The following is a 14,128-nucleotide window of genomic DNA, read 5'->3' on the forward strand; positions in this document are numbered from 1 at the left end:
AGGGTTCTCTTTAAGTCAGGGCTAGGCTTAGTATTAGGGATAGGGTTAGGTTTAGGGAAAGGGTTAGGGGTTCGTGTGAGCGTTATTGTTAGGTTTTCAGTGAAGCTGATGTTTTAGGGTATTTCGGTTAGGGTTAGGTTTAGAGTTAGTGCTAGAGTGAGGGGATAGTTTAGGGTGAGGCTTAGTTTTAGGGTTAAGGTTAGGCTAGGTTTAGGTGAAGTTTAGGTTAAGGATGTGTTAGAGTTAGCGTTAGGGTTAGGTGTTTGGGTTAAGGTTAGGGTCTGGTTTAGGGTTAGATTTAGGGTGAGGGTTCAGTTTAGGGTTAGGGTTAGGGTGAAGTTGAAGTTAAGGGGGAGGGTTGAGCTTAGGGTTAGGGTTAGGGTTTAGGGGTTAGTTTTAGGTTTAAGGTTAGGATTAGGTATAGAATTGAGGTTAGATTGAGGGTTTGGTTTAGGGTAAGTGTTAGGGTTAAGTCATGGTTAGGGTTTGGGCTAGGTTAACGTTAGAGAGAGGGTTAGGTTAAGGGTTGAGGTTAGGTTTAGAAGTTACGGTGAGGGCTAGTGCTAGGTTTTCATTTAACCTGAGAGTTTAGGGTAAGTTTTAGCATTAGGATTAGGGTTAGAGTAAGAGTTAGGGTCAGGGTTAGGGTTAAGGTTCGGGTTAGGGTTAGGTTTATGGTTAGGATTAGGGTTAGGGTCAGGGTTAGGGGGAGATTTAGTGTTATGTTTAGTGTTAGGGTTAGGATGAAGTTTATGTTAAGTGGGAGGGTTAGGGTTAGGGGTTAGGGTTCAGGTTAAGGTCAGGGTTAGGGTTAGGTTTAGGATTAGGATCAGTGTTAGGGGTCGAGTTAGGTGTTGGGTTAGTTTTAGTTTTGGTTAGGATTAGAGTTTGAATGAAGTTAGGGTAGGTTTAGGGTTATGTTTCGGGTGAAATTTTGGTTAAGAGTGAGGGTTCGGGTTAGGGTTAGGGTTAGAGTTAGGGAAAGTGGTTAGGGTTAGGTTTAGGCTTAAGGTTAGGTTTAGGCTAAGGATTAGTGTTAGACTTAGGGTTCGGGGTTAGTGTTTCAGTTAGGTTTAGGGCAGGGTTATATTTAGGATTAAGTTTAGGGTTAGGGTAAGATTTAGAGTTACGTTTGCAGTTAAGGTGAGGGTTTTGTGCAAGTGTTACGGTTAGGGTTAGGGTTAGGTTTACGTTTATGGTAGCGTTAAAGTTAGGGTAAAGGTAAGGTTAGGGTTAGGGTCAGGGTTAGGATTAGTATTAGGTTGAGGTTGAGGGTTAGGGTCAGAGTTATTTTAAGGGTTAGGCTTAGGGTTCCAGGTGCGCCAAGGTTAAGGTTAGGGTTAGGTTTAGGGGTAGGGTTAAGCTTATAGGTAGTGTTTGCTTTAGGTTAGGGATAGCGTGAAGTTTAAAATAGGGTGAGGGTTAGGGTTAGTGTTATGGCGAAGGTTTAGGTTAGTTTTCAGGTTAGTTTTAAGGTTATGTTTCGGGTTAAGTTTACGGGTTCTGTTTAGTTTTAGGGTTAGCGTTCGATTTTAGGTCAGGGTTAAGTTTAGTGTTACGGTTAGGGTTAGGGTTCCGGTTTGTGTTAGGCATTGTGGTTGGGCTGAGGGTTAGATTTAGGGTGAGGGTTGGGTAGGGTTAGGATTATGGTTATGGTAAGGTGTTAGGGGTTAGAGGTGTAGTTTAGGGTTAGGATTTGGGTGAGGATTCTGGTTAGGCATTGTGGTTTGGGTCATGGTTAGGTTTGGTTTAGGGTTAGGGTTAGGTTTATGATTAGGTTTAGGGTTTAGTGTTAGAGTTAGGGTGAAATTTTGGGTTAAGGTTTGGGTTAGGTTTTGGTGTAAGGGGTTAGGGTTTGGGTTAGGGTTATTGTTAGGGCTTAGGGGTGCAGGTTAGTGTTAGGGTTAGGGTTAGGGATAGCATTAGGGTTAGGGTTATGGTTGGCGATTAGTTTTACAGTTAAGGTCAGAGTTTAGTGTAAGTATTATGATTAGGGTTAGAGTTAGAGTTAGGGTTAGGGTTAGGTGTAGGGTAAGATTTAGGTTTAGGTTCAGGTTTAGGGTTAGAGTTAGTGTTCTATTTAGGGTCGAGGTTAGAGTTAGGGTTATGGTTACGATTAGGTCTAGGGTTAGGATTAGGATTAGGATTAGGTTTAGGGTTAGGTTCAGGGCTATTGTATGAGTTAGGTTCAGGGTTCTTGTGGACTAGCATTAAGGTTAGAGATAGGTTTAGGGTTAGGTTTTGGGTTTGGTGTAGGTTTAGGGTTAAGGTTAGGGTTAGGGTGTGGATGAAGTTTAGGATAGGGTGAGGGTTATTTTTTGGGTTAGGGCTACAGTTTGGGTTTGTGTTCAGGTTAGTGTTCAGGTTAGTTTTAGGGTTCGGGTTAGGATTAGGGTTTATGTTTAAGGTTGGGGTAGGTTTAGGGTTAGTGTGAAGTTTAGGTTAAGGGTGAGGGTTAGGATAAGAGTTAGGATTAGTTGTAGGTTTATAGTTAGTGGTAGAGGTTAGGTTTAGGGTGTTAGGTTTAGGTTTATGGTTAGGGTAGGGTTAAGTTTAGGTTAATGTTAGGGTTAGGGTTAGATTAGGGTTACGGTTTGTTTTAGGGTTAGGGTCAGGGATAAGTTTAGGGATAGCATTAGGTTTAGGGTTGGGGATACGGTTAGGGGTGAGTGTGAGAGTTAGGGTTAGGTTTACAGTTCAGGTGAGGGTTTAGGGTAAGTGTTAGGGTTAGGGTTAGAGTTAGAGTTAGGGTTAGGGTTAGGGTGAAGTTTCAGTTAATAGTGAGGGTTAGGTTTAGTTTTAGGGTTAAGGTTAGGCTGGGTTTAGGGTGAAGTTTAGGTTAAGGATGTGTTAGAGTTAGCGTTAGGGTTAGGTGTTTGGGTTAAGGTTAGGGTCTGGTTTAGGGTTAGATTTAGGGTGAGGGTTCAGTTTAGGGTTAGGGTTAGGGTGAAGTTGAAGTTAAGGGGGAGGGTTGAGCTTAGGGTTAGGGTTAGGGTTTAGGGGTTAGTTTTAGGTTTAAGGTTAGGATTAGGTATAGAATTGAGGTTAGATTGAGGGTTTGGTTTAGGGTAAGTGTTAGGGTTAAGTCATGGTTAGGGTTTGGGCTAGGTTAACGTTAGAGAGAGGGTTAGGTTAAGGGTTGAGGTTAGGTTTAGAAGTTACGGTGAGGGCTAGTGCTAGGTTTTCATTTAACCTGAGAGTTTAGGGTAAGTTTTAGCATTAGGATTAGGGTTAGAGTAAGAGTTAGGGTCAGGGTTAGGGTTAAGGTTCGGGTTAGGGTTAGGTTTATGGTTAGGATTAGGGTTAGGGTCAGGGTTAGGGGGAGATTTAGTGTTATGTTTAGTGTTAGGGTTAGGATGAAGTTTATGTTAAGTGGGAGGGTTAGGGTTAGGGGTTAGGGTTCAGGTTAAGGTCAGGGTTAGGGTTAGGTTTAGGATTAGGATCAGTGTTAGGGGTCGAGTTAGGTGTTGGGTTAGTTTTAGTTTTGGTTAGGATTAGAGTTTGAATGAAGTTAGGGTAGGTTTAGGGTTATGTTTCGGGTGAAATTTTGGTTAAGAGTGAGGGTTCGGGTTAGGGTTAGGGTTAGAGTTAGGGAAAGTGGTTAGGGTTAGGTTTAGGCTTAAGGTTAGGTTTAGGCTAAGGATTAGTGTTAGACTTAGGGTTCGGGGTTAGTGTTTCAGTTAGGTTTAGGGCAGGGTTATATTTAGGATTAAGTTTAGGGTTAGGGTAAGATTTAGAGTTACGTTTGCAGTTAAGGTGAGGGTTTTGTGCAAGTGTTACGGTTAGGGTTAGGGTTAGGTTTACGTTTATGGTAGCGTTAAAGTTAGGGTAAAGGTAAGGTTAGGGTTAGGGTCAGGGTTAGGATTAGTATTAGGTTGAGGTTGAGGGTTAGGGTCAGAGTTATTTTAAGGGTTAGGCTTAGGGTTCCAGGTGCGCCAAGGTTAAGGTTAGGGTTAGGTTTAGGGGTAGGGTTAAGCTTATAGGTAGTGTTTGCTTTAGGTTAGGGATAGCGTGAAGTTTAAAATAGGGTGAGGGTTAGGGTTAGTGTTATGGCGAAGGTTTAGGTTAGTTTTCAGGTTAGTGTTAAGGTTATGTTTCGGGTTAAGTTTACGGGTTCCGTTTAGTTTTAGGGTTAGGGTTCGATTTTAGGTCAGGGTTAAGTTTAGTGTTACGGTTAGGGTTAGGGTTCCGGTTTGTGTTAGGCATTGTGGTTGGGCTGAGGGTTAGATTTAGGGTGAGGGTTGGGTAGGGTTAGGATTATGGTTATGGTAAGGTGTTAGGGGTTAGAGGTGTAGTTTAGGGTTAGGATTTGGGTGAGGATTCTGGTTAGGCATTGTGGTTTGGGTCATGGTTAGGTTTGGTTTAGGGTTAGGGTTAGGTTTATGATTAGGTTTAGGGTTAGTGTTAGAGTTAGGGTGAAATTTTGGGTTAAGGTTTGGGTTAGGCTTTGGTGTAAGGGGTTAGGGTTTGGGTTAGGGTTATTGTTAGGGCTTAGGGGTGCAGGTTAGTGTTAGGGTTAGGGTTAGGGATAGCATTAGGGTTAGGGTTATGGTTGGCGATTAGTTTTACAGTTAAGGTCAGAGTTTAGTGTAAGTATTATGATTAGGGTTAGAGTTAGAGTTAGGGTTAGGGTTAGGTGTAGGGTAAGATTTAGGTTTAGGTTCAGGTTTAGGGTTAGAGTTAGTGTTCTATTTAGGGTCGAGGTTAGAGTTAGGGTTATGGTTACGATTAGGTCTAGGGTTAGGATTAGGATTAGGATTAGGTTTAGGGTTAGGTTCAGGGCTATTGTATGAGTTAGGTTCAGGGTTCTTGTGGACTAGCATTAAGGTTAGAGATAGGTTTAGGGTTAGGTTTTGGGTTTGGTGTAGGTTTAGGGTTAAGGTTAGGGTTAGGGTGTGGATGAAGTTTAGGATAGGGTGAGGGTTATTTTTTGGGTTAGGGCTACAGTTTGGGTTTGTGTTCAGGTTAGTGTTCAGGTTAGTTTTAGGGTTCGGGTTAGGATTAGGGTTTATGTTTAAGGTTGGGGTAGGTTTAGGGTTAGTGTGAAGTTTAGGTTAAGGGTGAGGGTTAGGATAAGAGTTAGGATTAGTTGTAGGTTTATAGTTAGTGGTAGAGGTTAGGTTTAGGGTGTTAGGTTTAGGTTTATGGTTAGGGTAGGGTTAAGTTTAGGTTAATGTTAGGGTTAGGGTTAGATTAGGGTTACGGTTTGTTTTAGGGTTAGGGTCAGGGATAAGTTTAGGGATAGCATTAGGTTTAGGGTTGGGGATACGGTTAGGGGTTAGTGTGAGAGTTAGGGTTAGGTTTACAGTTCAGGTGAGGGTTTAGGGTAAGTGTTAGGGTTAGGGTTAGAGTTAGAGTTAGGGTTAGGGTTAGGGTGAAGTTTCAGTTAATAGTGAGGGTTAGGTTTAGTTTTAGGGTTAAGGTTAGGCTGGGTTTAGGGTGAAGTTTAGGTTAAGGATGTGTTAGAGTTAGCGTTAGGGTTAGGTGTTTGGGTTAAGGTTAGGGTCTGGTTTAGGGTTAGATTTAGGGTGAGGGTTCAGTTTAGGGTTAGGGTTAGGGTGAAGTTGAAGTTAAGGGGGAGGGTTGAGCTTAGGGTTAGGGTTAGGGTTTAGGGGTTAGTTTTAGGTTTAAGGTTAGGATTAGGTATAGAATTGAGGTTAGATTGAGGGTTTGGTTTAGGGTAAGTGTTAGGGTTAAGTCATGGTTAGGGTTTGGGCTAGGTTAACGTTAGAGAGAGGGTTAGGTTAAGGGTTGAGGTTAGGTTTAGAAGTTACGGTGAGGGCTAGTGCTAGGTTTTCATTTAACCTGAGAGTTTAGGGTAAGTTTTAGCATTAGGATTAGGGTTAGAGTAAGAGTTAGGGTCAGGGTTAGGGTTAAGGTTCGGGTTAGGGTTAGGTTTATGGTTAGGATTAGGGTTAGGGTCAGGGTTAGGGGGAGATTTAGTGTTATGTTTAGTGTTAGGGTTAGGATGAAGTTTATGTTAAGTGTGAGGGTTAGGGTTAGGGGTTAGGGTTCAGGTTAAGGTCAGGGTTAGGGTTAGGTTTAGGATTAGGATTAGTGTTAGGGGTCGAGTTAGGTGTTGGGTTAGTTTTAGTTTTGGTTAGGATTAGAGTTTGAATGAAGTTAGGGTAGGTTTAGGGTTATGTTTCGGGTGAAATTTTGGTTAAGAGTGAGGGTTCGGGTTAGGGTTAGGGTTAGAGTTAGGGAAAGTGGTTAGGGTTAGGTTTAGGCTTAAGGTTAGGTTTAGGCTAAGGATTAGTGTTAGACTTAGGGTTCGGGGTTAGTGTTTCAGTTAGGTTTAGGGCAGGGTTATATTTAGGATTAAGTTTAGGGTTAGGGTAAGATTTAGAGTTACGTTTGCAGTTAAGGTGAGGGTTTTGTGCAAGTGTTACGGTTAGGGTTAGGGTTAGGTTTACGTTTATGGTAGCGTTAAAGTTAGGGTAAAGGTAAGGTTAGGGTTAGGGTCAGGGTTAGGATTAGTATTAGGTTGAGGTTGAGGGTTAGGGTCAGAGTTATTTTAAGGGTTAGGCTTAGGGTTCCAGGTGCGCCAAGGTTAAGGTTAGGGTTAGGTTTAGGGGTAGGGTTAAGCTTATAGGTAGTGTTTGCTTTAGGTTAGGGATAGCGTGAAGTTTAAAATAGGGTGAGGGTTAGGGTTAGTGTTATGGCGAAGGTTTAGGTTAGTTTTCAGGTTAGTGTTAAGGTTATGTTTCGGATTAAGTTTACGGGTTCTGTTTAGTTTTAGGGTTAGGGTTCGATTTTAGGTCAGGGTTAAGTTTAGTGTTACGGTTAGGGTTAGGGTTCCGGTTTGTGTTAGGCATTGTGGTTGGGCTGAGGGTTAGATTTAGGGTGAGGGTTGGGTAGGGTTAGGATTATGGTTATGGTAAGGTGTTAGGGGTTAGAGGTGTAGTTTAGGGTTAGGATTTGGGCGAGGGTTCTGGTTAGGCATTGTGGTTTGGGTCATGGTTAGGTTTGGTTTAGGGTTAGGGTTAGGTTTATGATTAGGTTTAGGGTTTAGTGTTAGAGTTAGGGTGAAATTTTGGGTTAAGGTTTGGGTTAGGTTTTGGTGTAAGGGGTTAGGGTTTGGGTTAGGGTTATTGTTAGGGCTTAGGGGTGCAGGTTAGTGTTAGGGTTAGGGTTAGGGATAGCATTAGGGTTAGGGTTATGGTTGGCGATTAGTTTTACAGTTAAGGTCAGAGTTTAGTGTAAGTATTATGATTAGGGTTAGAGTTAGAGTTAGGGTTAGGGTTAGGTGTAGGGTAAGATTTAGGTTTAGGTTCAGGTTTAGGGTTAGAGTTAGTGTTCTATTTAGGGTCGAGGTTAGAGTTAGGGTTATGGTTACGATTAGGTCTAGGGTTAGGATTAGGATTAGGATTAGGTTTAGGGTTAGGTTCAGGGCTATTGTATGAGTTAGGTTCAGGGTTCTTGTGGACTAGCATTAAGGTTAGAGATAGGTTTAGGGTTAGGTTTTGGGTTTGGTGTAGGTTTAGGGTTAAGGTTAGGGTTAGGGTGTGGATGAAGTTTAGGATAGGGTGAGGGTTATTTTTTGGGTTAGGGCTACAGTTTGGGTTTGTGTTCAGGTTAGTGTTCAGGTTAGTTTTAGGGTTCGGGTTAGGATTAGGGTTTATGTTTAAGGTTGGGGTAGGTTTAGGGTTAGTGTGAAGTTTAGGTTAAGGGTGAGGGTTAGGATAAGAGTTAGGATTAGTTGTAGGTTTATAGTTAGTGGTAGAGGTTAGGTTTAGGGTGTTAGGTTTAGGTTTATGGTTAGGGTAGGGTTAAGTTTAGGTTAATGTTAGGGTTAGGGTTAGATTAGGGTTACGGTTTGTTTTAGGGTTAGGGTCAGGGATAAGTTTAGGGATAGCATTAGGTTTAGGGTTGGGGATACGGTTAGGGGTTAGTGTGAGAGTTAGGGTTAGGTTTACAGTTCAGGTGAGGGTTTAGGGTAAGTGTTAGGGTTAGGGTTAGAGTTAGAGTTAGGGTTAGGGTTAGGGTGAAGTTTCAGTTAATAGTGAGGGTTAGGTTTAGTTTTAGGGTTAAGGTTAGGCTGGGTTTAGGGTGAAGTTTAGGTTAAGGATGTGTTAGAGTTAGCGTTAGGGTTAGGTGTTTGGGTTAAGGTTAGGGTCTGGTTTAGGGTTAGATTTAGGGTGAGGGTTCAGTTTAGGGTTAGGGTTAGGGTGAAGTTGAAGTTAAGGGGGAGGGTTGAGCTTAGGGTTAGGGTTAGGGTTTAGGGGTTAGTTTTAGGTTTAAGGTTAGGATTAGGTATAGAATTGAGGTTAGATTGAGGGTTTGGTTTAGGGTAAGTGTTAGGGTTAAGTCATGGTTAGGGTTTGGGCTAGGTTAACGTTAGAGAGAGGGTTAGGTTAAGGGTTGAGGTTAGGTTTAGAAGTTACGGTGAGGGCTAGTGCTAGGTTTTCATTTAACCTGAGAGTTTAGGGTAAGTTTTAGCATTAGGATTAGGGTTAGAGTAAGAGTTAGGGTCAGGGTTAGGGTTAAGGTTCGGGTTAGGGTTAGGTTTATGGTTAGGATTAGGGTTAGGGTCAGGGTTAGGGGGAGATTTAGTGTTATGTTTAGTGTTAGGGTTAGGATGAAGTTTATGTTAAGTGTGAGGGTTAGGGTTAGGGGTTAGGGTTCAGGTTAAGGTCAGGGTTAGGGTTAGGTTTAGGATTAGGATTAGTGTTAGGGGTCGAGTTAGGTGTTGGGTTAGTTTTAGTTTTGGTTAGGATTAGAGTTTGAATGAAGTTAGGGTAGGTTTAGGGTTATGTTTCGGGTGAAATTTTGGTTAAGAGTGAGGGTTCGGGTTAGGGTTAGGGTTAGAGTTAGGGAAAGTGGTTAGGGTTAGGTTTAGGCTTAAGGTTAGGTTTAGGCTAAGGATTAGTGTTAGACTTAGGGTTCGGGGTTAGTGTTTCAGTTAGGTTTAGGGCAGGGTTATATTTAGGATTAAGTTTAGGGTTAGGGTAAGATTTAGAGTTACGTTTGCAGTTAAGGTGAGGGTTTTGTGCAAGTGTTACGGTTAGGGTTAGGGTTAGGTTTACGTTTATGGTAGCGTTAAAGTTAGGGTAAAGGTAAGGTTAGGGTTAGGGTCAGGGTTAGGATTAGTATTAGGTTGAGGTTGAGGGTTAGGGTCAGAGTTATTTTAAGGGTTAGGCTTAGGGTTCCAGGTGCGCCAAGGTTAAGGTTAGGGTTAGGTTTAGGGGTAGGGTTAAGCTTATAGGTAGTGTTTGCTTTAGGTTAGGGATAGCGTGAAGTTTAAAATAGGGTGAGGGTTAGGGTTAGTGTTATGGCGAAGGTTTAGGTTAGTTTTCAGGTTAGTGTTAAGGTTATGTTTCGGATTAAGTTTACGGGTTCTGTTTAGTTTTAGGGTTAGGGTTCGATTTTAGGTCAGGGTTAAGTTTAGTGTTACGGTTAGGGTTAGGGTTCCGGTTTGTGTTAGGCATTGTGGTTGGGCTGAGGGTTAGATTTAGGGTGAGGGTTGGGTAGGGTTAGGATTATGGTTATGGTAAGGTGTTAGGGGTTAGAGGTGTAGTTTAGGGTTAGGATTTGGGTGAGGATTCTGGTTAGGCATTGTGGTTTGGGTCATGGTTAGGTTTGGTTTAGGGTTAGGGTTAGGTTTATGATTAGGTTTAGGGTTTAGTGTTAGAGTTAGGGTGAAATTTTGGGTTAAGGTTTGGGTTAGGTTTTGGTGTAAGGGGTTAGGGTTTGGGTTAGGGTTATTGTTAGGGCTTAGGGGTGCAGGTTAGTGTTAGGGTTAGGGTTAGGGATAGCATTAGGGTTAGGGTTATGGTTGGCGATTAGTTTTACAGTTAAGGTCAGAGTTTAGTGTAAGTATTATGATTAGGGTTAGAGTTAGAGTTAGGGTTAGGGTTAGGTGTAGGGTAAGATTTAGGTTTAGGTTCAGGTTTAGGGTTAGAGTTAGTGTTCTATTTAGGGTCGAGGTTAGAGTTAGGGTTATGGTTACGATTAGGTCTAGGGTTAGGATTAGGATTAGGATTAGGTTTAGGGTTAGGTTCAGGGCTATTGTATGAGTTAGGTTCAGGGTTCTTGTGGACTAGCATTAAGGTTAGAGATAGGTTTAGGGTTAGGTTTTGGGTTTGGTGTAGGTTTAGGGTTAAGGTTAGGGTTAGGGTGTGGATGAAGTTTAGGATAGGGTGAGGGTTATTTTTTGGGTTAGGGCTACAGTTTGGGTTTGTGTTCAGGTTAGTGTTCAGGTTAGTTTTAGGGTTCGGGTTAGGATTAGGGTTTATGTTTAAGGTTAGGGGTAGGTTTAGGGTTAGTGTGAAGTTTAGGTTAAGGGTGAGGGTTAGGATAAGAGTTAGGATTAGTTGTAGGTTTATAGTTAGTGGTAGAGGTTAGGTTTAGGGTGTTAGGTTTAGGTTTATGGTTAGGGTAGGGTTAAGTTTAGGTTAATGTTAGGGTTAGGGTTAGATTAGGGTTACGGTTTGTTTTAGGGTTAGGGTCAGGGATAAGTTTAGGGATAGCATTAGGTTTAGGGTTGGGGATACGGTTAGGGGTGAGTGTGAGAGTTAGGGTTAGGTTTACAGTTCAGGTGAGGGTTTAGGGTAAGTGTTAGGGTTAGGGTTAGAGTTAGAGTTAGGGTTAGGGTTAGGGTGAAGTTTCAGTTAATAGTGAGGGTTAGGTTTAGTTTTAGGGTTAAGGTTAGGCTGGGTTTAGGGTGAAGTTTAGGTTAAGGATGTGTTAGAGTTAGCGTTAGGGTTAGGTGTTTGGGTTAAGGTTAGGGTCTGGTTTAGGGTTAGATTTAGGGTGAGGGTTCAGTTTAGGGTTAGGGTTAGGGTGAAGTTGAAGTTAAGGGGGAGGGTTGAGCTTAGGGTTAGGGTTAGGGTTTAGGGGTTAGTTTTAGGTTTAAGGTTAGGATTAGGTATAGAATTGAGGTTAGATTGAGGGTTTGGTTTAGGGTAAGTGTTAGGGTTAAGTCATGGTTAGGGTTTGGGCTAGGTTAACGTTAGAGAGAGGGTTAGGTTAAGGGTTGAGGTTAGGTTTAGAAGTTACGGTGAGGGCTAGTGCTAGGTTTTCATTTAACCTGAGAGTTTAGGGTAAGTTTTAGCATTAGGATTAGGGTTAGAGTAAGAGTTAGGGTCAGGGTTAGGGTTAAGGTTCGGGTTAGGGTTAGGTTTATGGTTAGGATTAGGGTTAGGGTCAGGGTTAGGGGGAGATTTAGTGTTATGTTTAGTGTTAGGGTTAGGATGAAGTTTATGTTAAGTGTGAGGGTTAGGGTTAGGGGTTAGGGTTCAGGTTAAGGTCAGGGTTAGGGTTAGGTTTAGGATTAGGATCAGTGTTAGGGGTCGAGTTAGGTGTTGGGTTAGTTTTAGTTTTGGTTAGGATTAGAGTTTGAATGAAGTTAGGGTAGGTTTAGGGTTATGTTTCGGGTGAAATTTTGGTTAAGAGTGAGGGTTCGGGTTAGGGTTAGGGTTAGAGTTAGGGAAAGTGGTTAGGGTTAGGTTTAGGCTTAAGGTTAGGTTTAGGCTAAGGATTAGTGTTAGACTTAGGGTTCGGGGTTAGTGTTTCAGTTAGGTTTAGGGCAGGGTTATATTTAGGATTAAGTTTAGGGTTAGGGTAAGATTTAGAGTTACGTTTGCAGTTAAGGTGAGGGTTTTGTGCAAGTGTTACGGTTAGGGTTAGGGTTAGGTTTACGTTTATGGTAGCGTTAAAGTTAGGGTAAAGGTAAGGTTAGGGTTAGGGTCAGGGTTAGGATTAGTATTAGGTTGAGGTTGAGGGTTAGGGTCAGAGTTATTTTAAGGGTTAGGCTTAGGGTTCCAGGTGCGCCAAGGTTAAGGTTAGGGTTAGGTTTAGGGGTAGGGTTAAGCTTATAGGTAGTGTTTGCTTTAGGTTAGGGATAGCGTGAAGTTTAAAATAGGGTGAGGGTTAGGGTTAGTGTTATGGCGAAGGTTTAGGTTAGTTTTCAGGTTAGTGTTAAGGTTATGTTTCGGGTTAAGTTTACGGGTTCTGTTTAGTTTTAGGGTTAGGGTTCGATTTTAGGTCAGGGTTAAGTTTAGTGTTACGGTTAGGGTTAGGGTTCCGGTTTGTGTTAGGCATTGTGGTTGGGCTGAGGGTTAGATTTAGGGTGAGGGTTGGGTAGGGTTAGGATTATGGTTATGGTAAGGTGTTAGGGGTTAGAGGTGTAGTTTAGGGTTAGGATTTGGGTGAGGATTCTGGTTAGGCATTGTGGTTTGGGTCATGGTTAGGTTTGGTTTAGGGTTAGGGTTAGGTTTATGATTAGGTTTAGGGTTAGTGTTAGAGTTAGGGTGAAATTTTGGGTTAAGGTTTGGGTTAGGCTTTGGTGTAAGGGGTTAGGGTTTGGGTTAGGGTTATTGTTAGGGCTTAGGGGTGCAGGTTAGTGTTAGGGTTAGGGTTAGGGATAGCATTAGGGTTAGGGTTATGGTTGGCGATTAGTTTTACAGTTAAGGTCAGAGTTTAGTGTAAGTATTATGATTAGGGTTAGAGTTAGAGTTAGGGTTAGGGTTAGGTGTAGGGTAAGATTTAGGTTTAGGTTCAGGTTTAGGGTTAGAGTTAGTGTTCTATTTAGGGTCGAGGTTAGAGTTAGGGTTATGGTTACGATTAGGTCTAGGGTTAGGATTAGGATTAGGATTAGGTTTAGGGTTAGGTTCAGGGCTATTGTATGAGTTAGGTTCAGGGTTCTTGTGGACTAGCATTAAGGTTAGAGATAGGTTTAGGGTTAGGTTTTGGGTTTGGTGTAGGTTTAGGGTTAAGGTTAGGGTTAGGGTGTGGATGAAGTTTAGGATAGGGTGAGGGTTATTTTTTGGGTTAGGGCTACAGTTTGGGTTTGTGTTCAGGTTAGTGTTCAGGTTAGTTTTAGGGTTCGGGTTAGGATTAGGGTTTATGTTTAAGGTTGGGGTAGGTTTAGGGTTAGTGTGAAGTTTAGGTTAAGGGTGAGGGTTAGGATAAGAGTTAGGATTAGTTGTAGGTTTATAGTTAGTGGTAGAGGTTAGGTTTAGGGTGTTAGGTTTAGGTTTATGGTTAGGGTAGGGTTAAGTTTAGGTTAATGTTAGGGTTAGGGTTAGATTAGGGTTACGGTTTGTTTTAGGGTTAGGGTCAGGGATAAGTTTAGGGATAGCATTAGGTTTAGGGTTGGGGATACGGTTAGGGGTTAGTGTGAGAGTTAGGGTTAGGTTTACAGTTCAGGTGAGGGTTTAGGGTAAGTGTTAGGGTTAGGGTTAGAGTTAGAGTTAGGGTTAGGGTTAGGGTGAAGTTTCAGTTAATAGTGAGGGTTAGGTTTAGTTTTAGGGTTAAGGTTAGGCTGGGTTTAGGGTGAAGTTTAGGTTAAGGATGTGTTAGAGTTAGCGTTAGGGTTAGGTGTTTGGGTTAAGGTTAGGGTCTGGTTTAGGGTTAGATTTAGGGTGAGGGTTCAGTTTAGGGTTAGGGTTAGGGTGAAGTTGAAGTTAAGGGGGAGGGTTGAGCTTAGGGTTAGGGTTAGGGTTTAGGGGTTAGTTTTAGGTTTAAGGTTAGGATTAGGTATAGAATTGAGGTTAGATTGAGGGTTTGGTTTAGGGTAAGTGTTAGGGTTAAGTCATGGTTAGGGTTTGGGCTAGGTTAACGTTAGAGAGAGGGTTAGGTTAAGGGTTGAGGTTAGGTTTAGAAGTTACGGTGAGGGCTAGTGCTAGGTTTTCATTTAACCTGAGAGTTTAGGGTAAGTTTTAGCATTAGGATTAGGGTTAGAGTAAGAGTTAGGGTCAGGGTTAGGGTTAAGGTTCGGGTTAGGGTTAGGTTTATGGTTAGGATTAGGGTTAGGGTCAGGGTTAGGGGGAGATTTAGTGTTATGTTTAGTGTTAGGGTTAGGATGAAGTTTATGTTAAGTGTGAGGGTTAGGGTTAGGGGTTAGGGTTCAGGTTAAGGTCAGGGTTAGGGTTAGGTTTAGGATTAGGATCAGTGTTAGGGGTCGAGTTAGGTGTTGGGTTAGTTTTAGTTTTGGTTAGGATTAGAGTTTGAATGAAGTTAGGGTAGGTTTAGGGTTATGTTTCGGGTGAAATTTTGGTTAAGAGTGAGGGTTCGGGTTAGGGTTAGGGTTAGAGTTAGGGAAAGTGGTTAGGGTTAGGTTTAGGCTTAAGGTTAGGTTTAGGCTAAGGATTAGTGTTAGACTTAGGGTTCGGGGTTAGTGTTT

The sequence above is a fragment of the Elephas maximus genome, chromosome X, assembly GCF_024166365.1.
Source record: "Elephas maximus indicus isolate mEleMax1 chromosome X, mEleMax1 primary haplotype, whole genome shotgun sequence".
Classification (NCBI taxonomy): domain Eukaryota; kingdom Metazoa; phylum Chordata; class Mammalia; order Proboscidea; family Elephantidae; genus Elephas; species Elephas maximus.